The 21534-nt window shown below is 44.5% G+C and overlaps 1 protein-coding gene across 2 annotated transcripts in view; it reads right to left on the bottom strand.

Moving 5' to 3' along the window:
* The window catches only part of LOC135205819 (hydroxymethylglutaryl-CoA synthase 1-like), a 640683-nt gene that overhangs the window by 110242 nt on the left and 508907 nt on the right, over positions 1 to 21534 (bottom strand). The window lies entirely within an intron of this gene.

Genomic DNA, 21534 nt, shown 5'->3' with positions numbered 1-21534 from the left:
CGTCCGTCCCCCGACCACTTTTCTGCGGGCCTATTTTGACCCGAGAGATTGAGGGTGAAACAGTGTGGAGGTAAAACTTGGATAGATGGGAGTGATCGAGGGAGGGCGAGGATGCTTGGAAAAATAGTCCCCATAAGGTTCCCAGTAACGCAAGACGGATGGGGGAGTTTGAGGATTTGTGGTGGAATTCACCAGGGAAGGTGAATGAAGTGGGGACTGTGAAGGAGGCGGATTCCCGATGAATGTTGGTGTCTTATGGAATTGTGGTATAAAGATGCATGGGGAATGGGAGGGAAGGTGTTCACCCAAAAATTGGGATTTTGGTAAAGGGGCTATGGGCTTTACCAAGATGATCTTAGGAAGGGAAGGGAGCAGGGCATGGTTACGGGGCTTTTTTTCGAGTGGTAAGGCTTGCCACTATTTCAATTCAAGGGAAGGTTAAGCTTTTGGGACTTGGCTAATTTATGCGCCTGCTGGGCCTTCCAGGAGGGCGGAGTGAAATGTTAGTTTGGAGCCTGGTTTTGGATTTTGAAGAAGGAAGGTGGCTGTTTTTGGTTTTATAGAATGGACTGTTTGTTGAATTGCAAGGTGAAGGGGGACTGTTGAGGAGAATTGTGGAAAAACCTGGCTTGGGAGTGGTGTTTAAGAACGGGTTGGAAGAGGGTTGGAAGTTGGAAAGTGAAGCTGGAGTAAGTGTAACGTGGTTGGGCTGGGGAAGGGTGGGAATTTTCTTGGTGCCATAGGATGATTACAGTAGTTGGGAGTGGTAAAGGGGAAAGAGTGAAAACCAGTTTTGTGTGGAAAAAGTCAAAGGAGTTTGTTCCAGCGTCCCCGGGGTACCGTGCCGGGATGGTTAAAGGGATTTTTTTTGGGTTTGATTGACGTTCGGGAGGAATGTTCGTTTTGAGGGATTGTTCGGGTTATAGGGAAAGCCGTTGACTGAATGGAACCGGGAAGAAAAATTGTTGACTTAAAGGCTGAGGTGGGGGATGGAAGCGGAAATGGTGGGGAGCATTTATTTGTTTGAGAAGATTTGAAAGAGGGGAGGCTGCTAGGGACGGGTCCAACCTTTGGTTTCCTTTATCCGGACTACAGGTGAGGATGCCCAGTAAGCTTTGAGGTTGTATTTTGCTGATGCTAGTAAGTTTTAGTTATGGGATGGATGGCTTGGTGGGCAGGATGGCAGAGGTGAATTGGGCGGAGGGACAAATTGAGGAGTGATTGGGCGTTATGTGAGGTCAAAGCTTTTAATAAAGCAGAGCTTAAAAGTATTCGGTGGTTGAGGTTTGAAGGTGGAAGCTTGCGGGCAATAAGGTTTTTTTTGTTAAAACGCGTTGAAAGTGTTTTTTGTTGGGTTTAGGGGTAAAAAACAATTTTTGTCATAAAGGACAAGGATCCATCGGGCCGTTAGGTTTTATATGGATCAAGGAAGGAAAGTGTGAAAGTGCTAGGATGGCGAGGACAATTTGGGATTTGGTGGAGGGTTGATGTTTGTGCTTTTGGCTTAGAATATGTTTGGCCGGGGGGGGATGGGGGTAAAAAGTGCAAAATTTGATTGCTGATCACGATGTCCCTAGGATTGCTTGGGTAAGGGAACATTGGTTTGGTTTGTTTTAAAGGTGGGGGGGACTGGGGGATCCGGGAAATATGGTAAACCTGAGGGGTTTGGTTTGTAAAAGACGGAGGGTTTGAAGGGGGAATGACAGAAATGGTGGTGAATTGGTTTTGGTTTTCAAGCATTGCAAAAAAAAACTTGGAATGGTTAAGGGGTCTGGGGTTGAAGGAGGTTAAGCCCGGTAGGGTGTGAATGGAGGTTGGTCGAAGAAGTTGATGAAGTGATGGGGTGCAGAATGGGGAAAGTTTGGCATTGTGCGGAGGAAACCAAAGGGGGTGGCAGGGGAAGAAGTGTTGTATGAATTGTTGTCATCAGTAGACTGAGTTGGTTGGGGTTGGAATAAAATGTTTTGTTTGATTTTTGGGATGGGTACAGTGACCGGTTGAATATTCGAGGAAAGGGGTGAGGTACTGGTAATTGAAACGTGGGGTTTTGCTGATTCAAGTGCGGGGGAACGTGGTTGTAATTGGGTTGGTTACAAAAAAGGGGACTGTGAAAAGGGGGATCTGAGTCAGAACTTGTGGAAATTTGGGGAGTTAAGCTGAGGATTGAACATGTGGATGAGGGAGGATTTTGTGATTGTGGAATAAACCCAGGGGTGCACGGTTGGTGGGTGAAATGGGTGTGTCTTGCATGGGGGGGAACTCGAGGGTAAAATTGGGTGGACGTTTGTCCTAAAGTTAAAAAAAAATGATTAGTGAGTGAATTGTAGTTTGGTTGACCCACGGGGCAGCAAAGTTTTCCATTGGGGTGAGTGGGTCAGTGGTGCAGTGGCAAACTTGAGCGGATTGTTTGATTTGGGAAGTTGAAAAAGGTCAAGCTTACAAGTGTTGAGAATACATGGGTTAGGACAAGGAAAGGTGTTTTAGGTATGGGAAAATAATTATAATTGTTAAAAAGGTTAGGTTGGGAATATCTTGACGGTAATGGCCATTAAACTTTGATAGTTCTAAGGAGGAAAAAAATGATATGCATCTTTGTTTTTTATTAGGGCGATAGATTTTTTTTGAGGGGATCCACGGACATAGGGACGTATATGTAGCGGAAATTGGTAAATTCTTAGGAAAGGGGGGGGGCAGGCAAGTATCTAGGATTCAAGATGGTCTGTGTTTTGTGTAGCAAAGGCTTTTGTGGGTTATGATTGATATTGCTAGGAAAGTCGGAGAAATGAAAAATCTGTTTGAGTTGAAGGGAAAGAGATTGAGGAAATGCAAAAAAATAAGTGCCTGGGGAGGATAAGTGGTTGGTTGCGGGACAATGTGTTTTGGGAGGGAGTGGCTTGTGGAAGGACTGGCCATGTGGAGTTGGATGGTCTATAGGTAGGGGTTGCTAAACGTTTTTGTGGGGTGTGCCAAAAACATAGGGTGTACTTTTTGCATTCAGGAAAGGGGTTGGTGTATGGACAAGGTGAAAGTGTATGTGGCCAGTATTGGTTTTCTGTTTGGAGTCAGCTTGTGAGTATGTGTTTTGTTGGTCGCATGATCGGTTGTGGGGCCATTATTGGGAAAAAAAATAAAGGTTGTGGGCGAATGCCTGGATGAAAGAGGCGGGAGTTGTATGCTCCGGGGTTGGTTGGAAGTAAGATTTGGTGGTGGATGGTGGCTGTCCCACGTGTTGTTGTGAAGGACTTGTCCCAGAGGGGGTGGGAAATAATCATAGGTGTGCATTGCAAGTCCCCCACCTGTGTTGCGAATTGCAGGAATGAAATAAGAAGCCGTTTTGAAATGCTTGGTGATTGATTGTGTTGTTTCTTTGCCCAAGGGGAACTTGGGCGAGAGGACAACGTGGGGGATGAAATTGTGATGGTGGATCACATGGGAGTAAATGTTTGCCTTATGTGGTTCCCTCTCCAAACAGATAAGAGGAGTGAAAACTGGTTGCACGGAAATGGTGGGGTCCAAGTTTGAAATGGTTTGCCAATGTGTGTGTGTCAAAGCCGGCAAAAACAATGTTTGGAGTGGATTCAAATGGAACCTGAAGTTTGTGGGATGGGAATTTGAAGAAATGTTGAACGGGCAATTGGGGTATTGGTGTCATGGGGTGTTTTATTCTACCCGTCCGTATTGACCCAGTTGGCAAATGGGGTTTGGCTGAAAATAGGGGACTGTTAGGACGATGACTAGAATTTTCGCGAATGATGTAAGAGCGGGACTGGATTGGGAATATGTTGATGTAGGACGTGCAGTTTGGGTATATAAACGCCAACAATGCAGAAGAGTATAAGGTTAGTTTCTCCTTGGTAAAATAAATCTGTGTTTTGGAATTTTTGGAAAAAGGATTGTCGAATAGGACCGGCGGTTTGGGTTCTGTCAAGAAGGTTGAATCGGGATTTGTGGAAAAAGAAGCGAGTGGAAAAGGTTTGAGAGTTTTTAGATTGGGGATAAGGTTTGTTGAAAGAGGTGGGTTGGAGATGGGGAAGAATGAATTGTGAATAAAAGTCGGGAAGAAAATTTGAAGGGCCCTTTTGGAGATTTTTGGGGAAGGTGGGACCGAAAGTGGGGATTGAGTTCTGGTTTTGGGGGGAAAATTGCGGAGTAGGTGGGGGGGGACTGGATGAGGCTTAGGGGCCAAACACCATAACCAGCCTCCGTAAAGGGTGGAGGGGAAAGGTTACCACACTATGTTTCGGCAGAATGCGATTGAGGTGATTGGTTGGAGGGTGAATAAAGTCTGAGGGCCGACTGTTTCGGTGGAACAAACCAACTTCAGGGGTTGCTGGGAGACTCTGGGTGACAGTTTGGTGTTTGGTTGGAGTATGGAAGGAAAAACAGAAACAGAGTGTGGAGCGAGGAAGTTGGGAAGGGGAAAAAAGGGCGGTGAACGGCATGGGTAAAAGGGGTTGGTTGGGTAGGGTGTCAAACGGGTTTTTTTTGATTAAAGCGTTTGTGCTACGGATGAACTTTTGGGGAAGGAATGGGAATGATAACTTGTGGTGGTAATGTTGGGTTTGAGTTGACAGGGACCAAAGTAAAGGGACTTTATTCAGTTTGAGAAGGAAACTCAAACGGTAATAGTGAAGGGAGGGGGTTTGGCTTTGGATCGGCATTGGAATAAAGTCTTGTGCAGGAAGTTTGGGGACATAAAAAGTTATGGATGAAAAAACTGAGGTGCTTTTGGTGGGCCCGGAAAATAGGGGGAAGATGTTGGAACCAAGAGTTTGGTAAAATACATCGGTGTGAAGTTAGTGAAACTGGGAAATTTGGGTAGGCTGGTTACGGTGCAGGGAGCTAATGGGGAGGTTTGAAAAGAAAACAGAAGGTTGGTTTTGGAAAATTGAAATGGCAATGGTAAACTGAAAGAGTGTATATGGGTCCTCAAACCAAGATTCCAGGGGGGACCAACCTGCATCTGAGGCCCATCCCATTGGGGTTGTTGCTAAAGGGCAAATTTAGTGTGGATGATTTTGTGAGTGTAAGGAAGTATGTTTGTTCAAATGAATGGGTGGAGGGTAAATATTGGAAGGGGAGTTTAAATTTTAGTTTATAATTTGACAAAAAAAACATCTACAAAGGTTGTGTGAGAGAGAGAGAGAGAGAGAGAGAGAGATTGGTGGAAGAATGAATGGGAGTGGTTAGATGGCGGTCGGAAGCATGTCTGTTGTGGCGCTCTGTAGGTAGTCAATGGAAGTCTGTTACGAGAGTTGTAAACAGTGAGGCGTCTGGTCAAGTCAGTGTTGGTTTTTGGCAGCAGTTTTCCTTTGGTGTGTCGTTGTTTGGGTGTTATTTGATAGATTTTGGGGTTGTGAAGTTGTTGTGCGTGTGTCTGTCTGGTTGTGGTGAGGTTAAGAAGGTTGGTGGTGCATTTTCGGTGTCCTGTTAGTGGTGGTTGGGGCAGGTTGGTTTTTTGTTTTGGCGGGTTGTTGTACTGCTGTAAGTCGTGTGGTTGTCGTGTTTTTTTTCAGGCGGTTGGTGTTCATCTGCATTTAGGTCGTTGGGTTATTGAGTTTTTTGTGGGGTGGGTGTCCCGTCCCGGGTGGTTGATTTGTGTTTGGGTTGTCGGCGGTGGTTGTGTGTTGGCTAGCCTATAGCCTATATCCAGTGGACGACAGCACAGCCTAGTCCTAGGTATCAGAAGCCAGCGGTGAGTACCTGTTTGTGTTTTTTGTTCTGTATGTAGGTATTGGGCAGTTGTCCTGCTGTGTTTTTTAGTGTTAAGTGGAAAGTGTGATTGAGGGTGGGTTTGATAGCCAGACAGGTTAAGTTTATGTGGGAGGTTACTTGTTTTTGTGATCCGCCACAATACGTCTAAGGTTCGTAAGAGTAGAATGGCATATAGTGGCTCAGAATTAACTTGTTTTCCGATGTAATAGGAAAGGGCATTTAGCGAGAAATTGTGCAGCAGAAAGGAAGGACGGTAAGAAACCAGTATCGCTAGTTAACCTTTCGTCAAGTAGGGATGATGTGATGAGAGAAACTAGGAAAGTTTTTGGTGAATTTCTGTCGGAAGGCGTAGTTTCCTCTCTTGGAGGAGTAGATTCGAGAGAAGTGGTCTTGCTTTGAGACACAGGATCTGCTGTATCGCTGATAAGAAGAGTGTGTGTGCCGAACAGGGCAGAAATCAATATGGAAGAGAAAGTTATGTTAGGTGGATTTCCTAACACTTGTGTTCTTTGTCCTTTGTTGAAGTTGAATTTAGAAAGTCAGGTAGTGTCAGGAGAAGTAAAACTTGCAGTTGTGGACAGTTTGCCTGTTGAAGGCGTTGACATTATTGTCGGTAATGACTTAGCTTTATCCAAGAATGTGAATCCTGTTGTGAGGAATATTCCAGTGCCTGAAATGGTAGTAACTAGGTCGGGTTTAGATACAGACATAGACTACGATCATAATTTGTTCGTGGATTCGAACGAGTGTGATAGAGGTAGCGAGGTTGATCTTAGCATGAGTGTGGCTGAGAGAGCGAACTCTATCGTGGACAGTAGTAGCCAAGGGGAAGGTGTAGCTGTCGAGAGTAACGTAGTGAATGTACCAGTATCTAGTACTAGTTACGGTGATGAATTAGGCTCTAACGTTTTGGATAAGGATGAGCTAGTCAAGTTGCAGAAAGAGGATGAGACACTAACCCAAATTTTTTAATATGAGCTGGATGGTGATCTCAATGATGTGTGTAAGGAAACTTTTTGTTTAAAGGACGAAGTTTTGTGTCGTTATGTTTGACCGGAGTCAGGTAGTAAAGAGGAAGTCACAGAACAATTAGTAGTTCCTAGGAAGCTTCAGGAACTAGTTTTGAAGTTAGCATATGATGAGCAAGAACATTTGGGAGTAAATAAAACTTTCAGGTCTATTAGTAGGGCGTACTTTTGGCCTAAGATGAAAAATGATGTATGTTTTAAGAGGTATGTTTTAAGCTGTCTTGAATATCAAATTGCAGGGAAACCGATTCAAGTAATTCCTAGAGTTCAGTTGTGTAATATTCCTTCTTCAGTAGGCTTATCTTTTGAGGATGTATTTATAAATATGTTCGGAACTTTGCTTAGAAGTAAGGGTAGAGATGATTGCATAACTAATCTTGATTATTTTAAAAACAATCTAAGAGATGTTTGGCAATTAGCGGAGGAGAACGGAAGCGCTTGGCACTTAGGGAAAGAAAACGCGAAAGGAAGTCAAGGGGAACTTAAAGGGAAACATAAGCTAAGAGCAAACAAAAGAAGTTTGTATGTAAGAGATAAAGTTTTAGTACTAGTCTCGAGAGAAAGTCCATTTTTACCTTATAAGTATGAAGGTCTTTATTCAGTGTTAGAGGAAAGGGGAAGTATGCATTATTGAATTAATGTGGGTAAGAGTAGAGCAAAGGTAGTAAATGTAAATTTGCTTCAGAATTATAAACAACGCCCCGTGCCTTGGCCTCCGCCCCGGTAACAGTGTTACTGAGTGAGATTAGTTTTGAGAAAAGCACAAGAGGTGTTTTAGTATTTATAAGTTGTAATCAGGGTTCAGAAAACGGAAATAGTAAGAGAGAAGGATAATGTTATACCAGTAGCCTCTAGAGATTTTTCTCAGCATAAGTAGCCTAATAACCATTTTCTGTTATCACACGAGTGAGTGTGAGTGGAGAAGCGTGAGTGTTTGACTGCACTGAAGCTTTATGCAGAATTGTTTCCCCACTGTTTAATTTTTGCTTCTCTTTAGAAAAAAAATAAAATCAATTGATTTCATTTTTTTCTTTTGGGGGGCGTGTGATGGTAATTGCTTCATAGCAAAGAAAGATAAATAAAAGGAAAGGAGAACGCATTTTCGAGAAGTTCGGCAGCAAGGAGGCTTTCGCGCCACTGTTGTAGGCGCCTATGTTCGGGGTTGTTCCAGAATCGGCAGGAGTGTTGTGGATCTCGTCGTTACGTGAGAAACGCCGCGATTCTCTGATGCAATACCTCCTCTAGATTCATCTAAGAAGTTCTAGAAATCCCTGGAGTCGGTGACGTTCGCCGTAGGCTCCGCCCCCAGAGTGCCGTATAAATACGACGAACGAACTTTGAAGAGGTGTGATCGTAGAAGAGAGAGATCGTAAAAGAGAGATCACCAGTCAGATTATCAGTGAGAGATCAGCTGCAGCAGAGATCTTCCGTGAGATACGAGAAAAAAGGAACCGAAGAGTTGTTCGAGAGTTGGTTGGCTATTGGTCTAGTCGTCTTCAGGTGTGGTCTACCGTGTTATCTCGACGTCAAGCAGACTTCAGAGAAGAAAAGGTCCTGTTACAGGTGTTGGGGAAATCCTGCCTTACAAGAAGATTAGTTTCTGCAATACGGAGTCAAGAGGACATCCGCAATCGGCGATCTACATTTAGGAAGCCAGCGCTTCGAACCGCCAAATCGAGTAGCAAGTATTTCAATTGCCGCACTGTTCCCCCAGTTCATGCAGTGTAAGATTCTGTCTTTTTATGTAAATAGGAGATACCATTCTGCATTTACCTTTGTTAGTAAGCTTGTAAATAAACCTTTGTTGTGTTAGTGTTTCTTTCTATATTCATATCCCCAGTTTCAACTGTTTGTGTTGATAAGTTTTTTTTTATTTTATATCGAACCTGAAGCGGACCTCCCTCAGAGGCCGTAACATTGTCTCTGAGAGATCTCAGGGTCCGTAACAACATGTAAACAGGCTGGGATCATCTAGTGCCAGGCAACCCACTGTAATCCACACATGAGCAATCCAGCTGAATGGGGGTGGACACAGAAAGGAGAAGCATGGCAGATACATTGGACAACACTACCACCGATTGCAGTAAGCTGTCAAGAATTGACAAAGTACTCCTGTAAGACTGTTTGCAAAGGAAGATGCAAGTGCTCTCAGGCAGAGCTTCCCTGCACATCACTCTGCAGCTGCATATGTGAACAGTAGCAGATCGAGAAACAGCAGCACGGTATGCATAACTTTGAAAATGTACTAGCCAGGATGAAAACATATGTAAAGAAAGAAAAACATCTTGGTGGTCATCTTGAGAAATATGTCTCAGAGTACTTTTTAAGCAGGAAAATATAGTTCAGCAGGCTTCAAAACATAGGAATCCACACTTAGATCATGCAAATCAGACAACTACAAATATTTCTAAGCAAAACATCTACTTCAGGTGGTTATTTTGGTGGCCATCTTGAAAATGGCCACCATCTTAGATTTTCAAATGGCCAATTGGGCAGATTTGATTACTATACTTTGGAGGACACTTGTGCCAAATTTGATATTGCAGAGCTACTGTCCAATCCGCTACTAGTCAAAGCTTGACTTCTAAAAGAAAATCCAACATGGCTTTTCTGTTGATTGTATACCGTCTTTAGATGAAAGCCTCTTATCCACTTATCCACAGGAGATGAAGTGCCCTTATGGGAAGGCTGACGTTTCAATGCCTGGGGACAGTCTCCTCAGAAAGGCTGTCTGATGAAAAGCGCTCATGACTATCCCAATGACTACATGAAGGTTGCTCTCATTTTCTTACAGGGCACAGGGGAACAATGATAACATCAACAGCTCTCCTTTTCAAAGGGCACGATTTCTCTGCAAAGAGCCCATGGGGCCTGGGAGACGAGCCTTCCAAGCTCAAAGACATCTAATGAACATCAACTGAAAGCCCTTTCCAGTGGGCTCTGGTTACAACCTGGGCTTCATCAACAGGTTGAACAGAGGGGGCGACTACCCAGGGGCAGATCTCACCAACATCCCTTAGGTTTCCAATTTCACTCCTCCAAGGTTTTGGGGAGTATGTCAAGGACCTTGGCCTAGGAGAATAGATGGGCCGAGCAGTCACTTTTTCCACAAGCACTTCACTAGCACTGGGCGCTATAAGGTGCTCCAAATCACTTTACTTTTCCATAAGGATCTTTACCGATGATGCTAACTGTGTGATAGATTCTACAACTAACTCAAACCATTTACCTATGTTGCACTCAAGATTGGTCATGGCGTTGGGTTGAGAAACTTGAAGCTGGGTAAAGGAGGCGATGGGACAGATAAGGTCATCACGGGATTTGAAGAAATCACAGGAATATCTGAGTCACAGAGTCTAGTTTTTTCCACTGATTAATGTCCCAGTCAGTACATTCTTGACATCTCAAGTTAAGAGAGCAATTCTGTCCTCTACAAGCAACACATTTAGTATGAGAGTCGTAAGTCTCCTTAGTCAACTTGATTCAGCGCTCAATTCTTGCTACTAGTTAGCGTAAATAAATCTCTAGAAACGGTTTATAAGGGACAAGGATATTTTTCATTATGTGAAGTGTTTTTAAGTCGAAATATACTAAAGGCCTTGTTGTGAACTAGAATTAGTTATTATTTCGTTAATAGATAGGGTGGGAACAATTTTTTGTGTAAAGAAATTAACAAATTCTGTTCGCTGTTTTCAACCTATTTCATCATAATACGAGCTTTCCATATTTATCTTTTATCAGTGTGAAGTGAAAACAACAGTAAAATGTGTCCTTTCATGCTCAGTTTTTTTATTAAAATGCTTTTTTCTCCCCTATTATTTGCAGTTGCGTTTCATTCATGTTGCTGATGCATGATAATTTATAGTCACTAGCAGTGTGAACATTTTCTCAGCTTCAGCTACAACTGCAGCTTAAATTTAGCAATACTATATTTCCTTGCCAATATTTTCTCCATAGTGAATAAAGGTATAATGCCCTATTCTACTTAATGTCATTTGTAACATAACTTCGGTAATTTTTTACTATTGCACAAAGGCTGAAATGTAAGCAAAACAGTGTCATCTGGTTTGGTTTGGCTGTTCGTAGCAAAAGAACTGTTTTCGTTCGGTTGTTTATGGCTGTAGCATTTAAGCATCAATTATAACGTTAATAACAATACTTTTATAATTGTCTTTTACTTTTTAAACTTAACTGAAAAATGTGATAAAATGAGATGGAAGAAAAGAGGTTGGGAAGTGCCACTAAGAAGAGGAAGACGATATCAATGCAGATGAAAATTGGCATCGTTAAGCATTCAGTAAAAGCTGTTTTTCTCTCTCTCTAAGCCTTGGTTTACCTGTAAGTTCATCGAATCTGACGTTAAAAATTTGTAGAACTGCCGTGCAGACCGTAGTACGTAAAGGATTAGGCAAAAGAAATTCCACATTTTTATTAAAGAATTATTACATACGTATTAGGGTAAAATATCTGACCGCGACACTGTCTAAGGCATCATTAACCAGTCTAGGGCACCATAAGGTGGATTGTGACGTCGGAAGACTTTTGAATTTCGGTTATCAGCGATTTTCGGTTACCGTCAAGCCCCAAGGAACGGAAACCTGCTGGTAACCAGGGGGCTCCCTGTAAATTAAGTAAAATTTTAAAAGAATACATATCGATTCCCAATCTTTTCCATAGCTTTGGAACAGGGGTGAGCTAATCTTAGTGTCAATTATCTTGACATATTGACAGAAAAAGGTGGCAAATGTTGCCCACTGAATGGTCAAATACTGTATGTTGCCCATTCCATGGTAAAAAAAAAGTCTTACTACTTCATAAATCTTGAATTTCCATCTTTTGATACCTAACATAAGAATAACACTCTCTCTCTCTCTCTCTCCAAAGTTATTCTTTCTTTTTCTGTCAAAATTTATGAATAATTTCCTCTTAAAATTTAGTAAGAGCAAACACTACCCACCAATCTCTCTCTCACGTTATTCTCTCTCTTTCTGTAATAATAATGTATGGGCAACACCCATCTCTCTCTCTCTCTCTCTCTCTCTCTCTCTCTCTCTCTCTCTCTCTCTCTCTCTCTCTCTCTCACTTAGGGGTGGGTAACTCCATTAGTTTCCACATTTGACATGATACTGAAGTGCTTAACATATATTTCTGGGCTCAGCTCGTGTCGGCCTATGAAAGGATCCTTAATATCATTCTTTCTAGGTAAAAATAATCTAAAATTACCAGAGAAAAACAAAATTAAGAAAATGTCAGTAAAACTGACTCGCTCACTCTTAAAAAGAAGTGTCGGTATGGTAATAGGGGCGAGTGGGAATCACTACCACGAGACATCACCAATTAGAACTTCCATCAAATCCAATCCCCTTAAGAGAGAGCTGATACCAACGGGCGATGCAGCCGCTACTACTACTATAGAGGACGCCACGGACAGCAGCGCCCCTAGCGGACATCCTTTAATTTTTAGCTGGCTTAACTTAGCGGTCAAGACGGCACTTATTTTCTGTGCTGTGCTAATTTCGGGATTTATCTTATTATTCAACATGGAACGCTCTGCTATTGCAACGGCTAAGTTAAGTAACTCATAAGTAATGTTTTACCACATTTTATCTTCCGGGTACCAGTATTTTCCTCCTAAATAGGTCATATACGGTTCCCGGTTGTCTCGTGGCGGCGCCATGCTGCCTCGTTAAGAATTCCCGGTCCTCCATACTGGGACTTCTTATACTTATGGGCTTACTATGTTGCGTTCATTGTCTTTTACATCGAGTTTTAGCTTGTTTAGCCCTCCTACCATCTCTCTTAGTTTGGTATTTAGGGCTATTATTATTATTCCGGCCCAGCATCCCGGCTCTTGCTCTTCATCGGCTATCGCTGGCTCCGAGTAGGGCTTCTGTTTCTTGGAACAGTCTGCCTCCTCCTGGGCTTCTTTCTCTTTTACTAAAGTGTCTTTTCCATCTTTTCGATGTATAATATCTATTATATTTAGGGTGTTGGAGGCTAGCCTAGGTGCATGTTCCTTGTATTGGTACAGCCTGGTTCACGTGGCCTCTCAACGGTTGTGTTGCTCGCGGCCTAGGCCACTTGCAGGTCACGGTTGTTCCATCGCACCTTACCCTGCCCCTGCCCTCCCTTCTGGTATAGGGAGGGGTCTAGGGACCCCTTGGTTGTCATGACAACCTCAGTCGCCTTCTCTCTCCCTCTCTGAGGTGGCCAGGGGTTCCTCCCAGCGGGGGGTATAGGGCGACCACTCATGAGGTACCGGGTCTCCGAGCGGGTAGTCGGTGAGGCGGGGAGGAGTAGGCCATCCCCCCCCTCTCTCTCTCCCGCCGTGTTACGCCGAGACCTTCCCCCCCCCTCCCCAGTTGCTCAGCCACCTCCCTCGCTATAACGAAAGGAGCCTTCCGTCGCAGCCGGGGCATCTTTGGTTATAGGTTACTGGCTCCGCCAGCGGGCGGGGTGGGGACTACTAGTGGTCGGTTGCTTGCCTACTATATCCTTACATCTCTCCCCCGCTACCGGAAGGGAGCTTGCTTCTTACCCGTGCACTCTTCTAGTAGACGGGTGGAGAAAGGTTTGTTATTATTGTTATGTTAAGGATATACCCTAATTTTACAATGAATTGTTTAATTGTTTATTTTATTATTATATATCTACCATCCCCGCCATTTTCCGTCGTGGTTTCCATTTACCACCACTCCTGGTTGGTTTCCTTTTGTGTCCCCGCCATCAGCGGAGCTATAGCCTAGGACACCCAACCAACCTGGTTACCACACGTATTATGGCGGGGCTCTGGTTTAATCTAACTTTATCGCTCCGGCACCAGCGGAGCATCTGTTAGACTGTAAGTGTTTTCCTGATACTCATGTATCTTTCCACTTACAGGCTACCAACTGTCAGGTCCCAGCGTGCAACGCGACGTTGTACGACCCCTGCGGCCACGATGAGTGCAGGTCTCACGCCCCTTGTGCCACGTCATATAACGAGATGATCGTCTGGCACCCAGAAGCCTGCGCCATCTGCTACGACCTAGTCGGTCAGCTGGGAGATGGGGTAAGTCCATTATAGGCTTCCTTATCATTTTACTAACAACTCTTAGTCATAAGTTTGTTAACCCCGTTCCGCCATTAGAAGCTCATCTCGCCCTTTCTTTCAGGCTACTGGTGTGAGGGAGGTCGTCCTCGCCACCCTGAAAGCGTGGGTGGGCGGCTTCGGGAAGAACGCCGCCAAAGGCCAGCCGTACATTCTGGACAAGAAGCTGGCCGTCCAGATCTTCCCTGCGGGCAAGTCAACTGGGTATGTTGACCCCTTGTCCGCAGCCCCTCTGATAGCCTCCATCCAGCAAGATCTCCAGCAATCCTTTGGGGTCGTAGCTTCCCAGGAGTCGGTCCCGGACGTCGCTGCCCTGGATCTAAACATCGAGCCCATGGCGGTAGGGGTAGAGGATTTGTTGGTTGAGGTAGGTGTGTCGGGCGCCCAAGGTCTTTCCTTGGGTGCTCCTGGATCTTCTCCTGTCCCTTCTTCGAGCGCTTCTTTCCAAGGCTTTGTGGGATCTGAGATCCCTACCCGCTCTCCCGCTCTCTCTGTACCCCCAAAGGTGAAGGGACAGAGAGAACCGAAGACTCTAGCTAAGACAACTTCTAAGAAGTCGTCTTCGTCTTCTTCGGCTAGGAAGTCTTCGACTTCCTACGCCGACGCGGTGAAAGCCAAGCCGAGTTCTTCTCACTCGAAGAGCTCTAGAAGCAAGGCTTCTAAGGAGAAGGCTCGCGCTCCCGCCGAGCCAGTGCCTTCTCCTGCCTCCATCGCTTCCACTCCGGCAACGCCGGTGGGAGGAGCAGGGCCTAGCACCTTTGATCCCACTGCTTTCTCAGCAGTGGTAATGCAACAGGTGGGCGAGTTGGTTGGCTCGCAAGTCTCCGCCCTGGGGACGAGATTCGAGCAGATGTTCGCACAATTGTCGAGCACTCTGTCTCAATCAGGCCAGTCTATACAAGACCTCTCTAACAGGGTTAGAGAGAATGAGGACCGAGTAGCCGGGCTCTCTCAGGTCCCTCTTCCAGTCTCCCCAGTGCCAAGCACTGGCATTCTCCAACTCCCACCATACGACTCTCTGCCAGCTTTCTCCATGGAGAATCCATGGAGAGTAGCTGCCTACGCTCCTTTTAAGGATGGGATGATCTCTATCCCGGAGTGTGGAACTCGGAGGATTGAGGACTTCGAGTTTTACCCTCCGGGTCTGACGCAGCCTTTCATCGGTTATGCTAGGCTGACTGTAACGGCTCTGACTAGGGAAGACAAGATCTCTAGAGAGTCTGTCCTATACAGTAGGGATCATGCCCAGCGGGAATGGGTTCACTGCCTTGAGGACTGGGAGTGCACGAACACTAAGCTCCAGGCCTATAAGAGTCCTTTTACTATTTTCGCGACGGAAGAGGAGGCTTCTCTTCCGTTCGCCACGAAAATAGTAGAGAAGACCCTTCAGGCAGTCCTCAAGGATGGAACAGGGCCCATCCCCCACAGTTGAGGGAGGCGGAGTCTACTTCTCCGCTCTTCCCGGCTTTCGGAGAATTGTGGGAGAACTTGCCAGCTACGTTCACGCTTGGTAAGCTCAAACCGGACTGCGCCATGGACCAGTTCGGCGAGAAGCTGCCAAGGCTGCCTGATTCCCTAATTCAGGCAGAGTTTGACGCGCGAACCAGGTTTGGCAGGTCCCTCAATTCCCTTGTAATAACAGAAATGGCTGCTCTCTCTTATGCGACGGAACCGCTGTTCAAGATCTTAGCAAAATCTCAGTTTCAGACGGTCCTAACAGATGCTTTCGACTTCTTCCAAGCTAGGAGGAATTGCCGAAAGCACGTTCTGCAGGAGTGTACTATTAGGCACGAGCCTAATAGACTCTTGGCTTCTAGCATGTGGGGAGCGGATCTCTTCCAGAGTCCGCTGTTAATGAAGTGCACCACGAGGCTGCTAGGCTCAACCAGAGCCTTAGAGCTAGGTGGGTATTTCGTCAAAGAGGAAACAAGAATCCGTCCCCACTGCTGGTAAGAAACCAAAGAAGGCTGGTAAGAGGTTCCAGCCGTATCAGAAACACCAGCAACAGCAGCAATTTGTGCAGGCCGTCCCAGTTACCCAACAGGGACAACCTGCTAGTTCGAAACAGAACCAGCCCATCCTCCTGTTGTCTCCTCAATCACAGCCGTCGACCTCCTACGCAATCTCGCCGGCCTTCAACCCTACATTGAGGCTCAAGGCTACAAACAACCGAGAGGTAGGGCGAGAGGTTACTTTTCGCCAGCGTGCGCAGGAAGGGCGACAAGGAGCAGGCAGTTCAGAGGAGGGCGTGGTGGTCAACCCCCGCCCATCAACAATGAGGCTCCCCAGGTAGGAGGGAGGCTGTTCCTCTCTTCCGCCACAGGTGGGGGTTCAGCAATTGGGCACAGAGCATAGTGTCCAAAGGATTGGGTTGGAGTTGGATCAAAGATCCGCCTCCAATCAAATCATTCCACCAAGTACCATCACAGGAATTGTGACAGATTACGCGGAGGAAGAACTCCTTCAGAAAGGAGCTATTGCGAGGGTCAAGCATCTAAAATTTCAAGGTCGCTTATTCAGCGTGCCAAAGAAAGGCTCAACAAAAAGAAGGGTAATCTTAGACTTGTCAAAGCTAAACTCTTTCATTCGTTGCGACAAGTTCAAGATGCTTACCCTCTCGCAAGTAAGGACCTTACTTCCGCGTGGAGCCGTCACATGCTCCATCGATCTTACAGACGCATACTATCATATCCCTATAGCCAGGCACTTCCGCCATTCCTAGGATTCAGGCTAGGAAATCAGACATTCTCATTCAAAGTGATGCCCTTCGGTCTGAACGTAGCCCCCAGGGTATTCACGAAAATAGCGGAAGTGGTTGTACAGCAATTGAGAACTCAGGGAATCATGGTAGCAGCATACCTCGACGATTGGTTGATCTGGGCACCAACCGTCGAGGAATGTCTCGAAGCACCAAAAAAGTAGTTCACTTTCTGGAACATCTGGGGTTCCAGATAAACAAAACGAAATCCAGACTTACCCCGGAGTCTCGTTTTCAGTGGCTGGGAATCCAATGGGATTTGTCTTCCCACAATCTGTCAATTCCAGTGGCCAAACGGAAGGAAATAGCAAAATCAGTCAGGCAATTTCTCAAATGCAAACAAACATCAAGGAGAAACCAGGAGAGAATCCTAGGGTCCCTTCAGTTTGCTTCGGTAACAGATATCCTCCTGAAAGCAAGGCTAAAAGATATAATCGAATTTGGCGATCGAGAGCAAAACACCAAATCTCGAGACAAGTTGTCAGTAATCCCACAGATCCTTCGCAATCAACTCCGTCCATGGTCAAAAGTAAAGAACTTAGCCAAGCAGGTACCCCTTCAATATCCCCTTCCAGTGTTAACCATTCACACGGATGCCTCCCTGTCCGGGTGGGGGGGATACTCTCAGTTCAACAGGTTCAGGGGACTTGGTCAGTTCAATTTCGCCAGCTTCACATAAAACGTTCTGGAAGCAATGGCAGTATTTCTTACCTTGAAGAGACTGCTTCCCCCGAAGAAGTCTCATCTAAGGCTAGTTTTGGACAGTGCAGTGGTAGTTCATTGCATCAACAGAGGAGGGTCCAAATCCAAGCATGTGAATCATGTCATGATAGCCATCTTTGCCCTAGCAAACAGACACAAATGGCATCTGTCTGCCACTCACCTGGCAGGGGTAAGAAATGTGATAGCAGACGCTCTGTCACGGTCAGTTCCTCTGGAATCAGAATGGTCTCTAGACAACGGGTCATTCCAGTGGATAAGCCTGAGAGTCCCAGGTCTCCAAGTGGATCTCTTCGCCTCACAAGCGAACCACAAGCTCCCTTGCTATGTGGCCCCCAACCTGGACCCTCTGGCTTATGCCACGGACGCCCTGTCGTTGGATTGGAATCAGTGGAGAAAAATTTATGTTTTTCCTCCAGTGAATCTTCTCTTGAAAGTCCTAAGCAAACTAAGGTCTTTCAAAGGGATAGTAGCTCTGATTGCACCGGACTGGCCCAAGAGCAACTGGTATCCTCTTCTTCTGGAATTGGGCCTCCGACCTCAACGGATCCCCAATCCCAAGCTATCACAATCAGTACAAATGAGGACTGTGTTCGCTTCCTCAGGAATTCTCCAGACCCTAACTTTATGGACTTCATGAAGTTTGCGGCTAATAAAGATGCTAATATTGATCCACAGAATATTCTCTTCCTAGAATCAGATAAGAGAGAGTCAACCATTAGACAATATGACTCAGCTGTTAAAAAATTAGCATCTTTCTTGAAAGAATCGAACACTACAACCATGACAGTTAATCTAGCTATATCCTTTTTCAGATCCTTGTTTGAAAAAGGTTTAGCAGCTAGCACTATTACCACTCATAAATCGGCTTTGAAGAAGATCTTTCAAGTAGGTTTTCAGATAGATCTGACTGAATCTTATTTCACGTCTATCCCTAAAGCCTGTGCTAGACTTAGACCTTCTCAAAGGCCTACTGCAGTTTCATGGTTCTTAAATGATGTCCTCAAACTAGCTTCAGATACTGACAACTCGTCTTGTACATTCATAATGCTCCTGAGAAAGACATTATTCTTATTAAGCCTAGCTTCAGGAGCTAGAATTTCAGAACTGTCGGCTCTATCCAGGGATGCGGGTCATGTGGAATTCCTCTCATCAGGAGAAGTTCTACTGGCTCCGGATCGTAGCTTTTTAGCCAAAATGAGGATCCTCTTGCAAGGTGGGCACCTTGGAAAGTTATCCCACTTCCCCAGGATCCTTCTCTCTGCCCAGTATCAACTCTTAGAGCCTTTCTATCTCGTACTTCATCAAGATCCTCAGGTGCTCTCTTCATGAGAGAAAAAGGTGGTACTTTGTCAGTAAAAGGTATTAGGCAACAAATCCTTTACTTCATTAAACAAGCCAATCCTGATTCATTCCCAAAAGCACATGATATCAGGGGAGTAGCCACCTCAATTAATTACTTTCAACATATGAACTTTGAGGATCTTAAAAAGTATACTGGATGGAAATCCCCGACAGTCTTTAAACGTCATTATCTTAAGTCCTTGGAATCTTTAAAATTTTCAGCAGTAGCAGCGGGAAACATTGTTTCCCCTGATACTGTATAGTAGTCGTAGTATAGATCCAGGTCTCCTTTCTACCTACATCATCCAACATGCCTCACCCTATCGCCATGCTACTCGGATATCCTAGCCTTAGCCGCTGAATCATTTAGTGGATTGTCCCTTATTTTTTTGCTAGGGACATCCACACTTGTACTGATGGTGTACTTCAGTGTACCTACCCTTATTTTTATGCTAGGGTAGGACACAATGTGTTTGTATATTTTGTAAATATTTTCAAGTAAATCCCTTTTGTTTATATTACACTGCATCATTGTAATTTACTGTGATTACTATTTTTAAGTACTTTAAGATTACTAACGTTCTGTTATTTTACTGTTTAGTATAAGTTAGTTTAAGTACTTAGTTTGTATGCTGTAATTGATTTACTTATATTATATCCATCATTTTACAACTGCTTTTCATTTGTTCCTTTTTTCCCATCTTGTCTGTTTCTCTGGTACTCTTTCATAGGCCGACACGAGCTGAGCCCAGAAAAGGGATTTTGACGAAGGAAAAATCTATTTCTGGGTGATTGGCTCGTGTCGCCCTATGAAACCCACCCTTTATTGTTTTCCCCCCCCATGCAGGACAAGATGTTTTTAGATTAAGGATGTCCGCTAGGGGCGCTGCTGTCCGTGGCGTCCTCTAGTAGTAGTAGTAGCGGCTGCATCGCCCGTTGGTATCAGCTCTCTCTTAAGGGGATTCTGATGGGAAGTTCTAATTGGTGATTGTCTCGTGGTAGTGATTCCCACTCGCCCCTATTACCATACCGACACTTCTTTTTAAGAGTGAGCGAGTCAGTTTTACTGACATTTTCTTAATTTTGTTTTTCTCTGGTAATTTTAGATTATTTTTACCTAGAAAGAATGATATTAAGGATCCTTTCATAGGGCGACACGAGCCAATCACCCAGAAATAGATTTTTCCTTCGTCAAAATCCCTTTTTTGTAATAGTATAACAGTTTAAGGCATATTTATGTAGGATGATAGTTTATGGTATACATATGGTGTTGGAATTTTCAAGATAGGCAGCAATAGACATTTTCAGAGGGGGGCTTTAAGTATTAGTGGCTTTTAATTATTTGCGGGGGGTTGTGAGACTCATCCCCCACTAATAAGGGGAGTCAACTGTGTGCTTAGATGGACAGCCAGCCAAAACTATACCCTAATTTAATGTAATTTAATTCACTCACATTATTCCTATTCTGGCAGACCTTTTGTCCGGTTAAGGACAATTGTCTCCTACTATGGGGGGCTATTTTATGTGCACAATTAATCCTCGCTCATAAAATGGCCGCCCCCACTCAAACAAAGTGCAAATACGTTGCCCATATAGTATATTCCTATCATCCTCCCCTCCCCTGTATTACTCCTCCTCTGCCATCAAATGTCTTGTGTTTCTAAGTTCCTGAGAGAAAGCCACTACAAAAATTGGATATTGCTACCTGAAGTGGCAGCCATATTGGGCCCTAAGGCAATCCAGTCTCCCAAGCTCAGCCCTGTGAGCCCAGATTTGTTCTCAGATGCGTTTTGGCCTTACTAGCGAGTGGATGTTTATTTTCTACTTGCCCCAATTCCCAGGACCACCATCTTGTTCAACGAGCCACATGCCTCTGCAGAATAAACCTTCAGAATTGTTCCTTTGGACTCCTACGGTAAGCCTCAGACGAATTCAAGTATTTTGGTGACTTGTTTTTCCTCCTGAAATATTTCCTGACTTTTAATGAACCCCCCAAGTAAATCCTGTGCTTCACCATGTGTATTTCTCTCTTTCTCCAGTCATTTTGGTAAACCCTCCTTTTGTTCCTAGTCCATCCTTTCCTCAGCCACTGCCACCCATCATTTGCATGGTAGTTAATTCAGATTTGTAAACAGTGCGATATAAGTGAGTTCTCATTGGCTGTGCCATTCATGGGCACATTGTTAGTTAGTGAATCCTTATTATTTCAATTGCATGGTATTAGGGCTTCAATTCTTGCCAATCCTATAAATAATTGTCTTTGCCCCATGTGTGACAGGACAGGGAATTTATTCCACCTCTACAGCAATGCCGAACCTTTATAATCGTAGCTTATTTACCATATTCACACATGCCTCTTGTTAACAGCAATTTGTCAACTACTGCTCTTAATTTTTAAGTAAATGTAAATAATCGTTAACTTTATATTACTATCAGCCATTTTATAGCATTCTGTTGCCAATGCCAGGGCTGGCAAATAACAACCATTATTCTGGTTGATGAACTTATGTCACTCAAGTATATTTTACACTTTTGTAATGCATTTTGTGGTATCATAATAGCCTCAAATAGTAATGAATTACATATCACTGGAAAAGCAATTTATCATAATTGTACAGTGTAAACAATCATGATAAAGTAACTATTTAGCCTTAAAATGACACCAAATTCATCCATGTAGTATGAAGTACAATGTTACACAGAGAAATCTAATATAATTATTGCTAAGCCTTTTTGCTCATTCAGCGGGGGGTGGGTGTTCAGGCACAAAGATATTTTAACCGCCCCCCTCCCCTGCTCTCCCAGACAATTCCTCAAAGGATTAAATGGTCAGTCATTGAATAGACTTGTCCCTGCATGAGCTACACGGTGATAAGAAGT

The sequence above is a fragment of the Macrobrachium nipponense genome, chromosome 11, assembly GCF_015104395.2.
Source record: "Macrobrachium nipponense isolate FS-2020 chromosome 11, ASM1510439v2, whole genome shotgun sequence".
NCBI lineage: Eukaryota > Metazoa > Arthropoda > Malacostraca > Decapoda > Palaemonidae > Macrobrachium > Macrobrachium nipponense.
The sequence above is the reverse complement of the archived record's forward strand: the minus strand, read 5'-3'. Positions and strand labels throughout refer to the sequence as shown.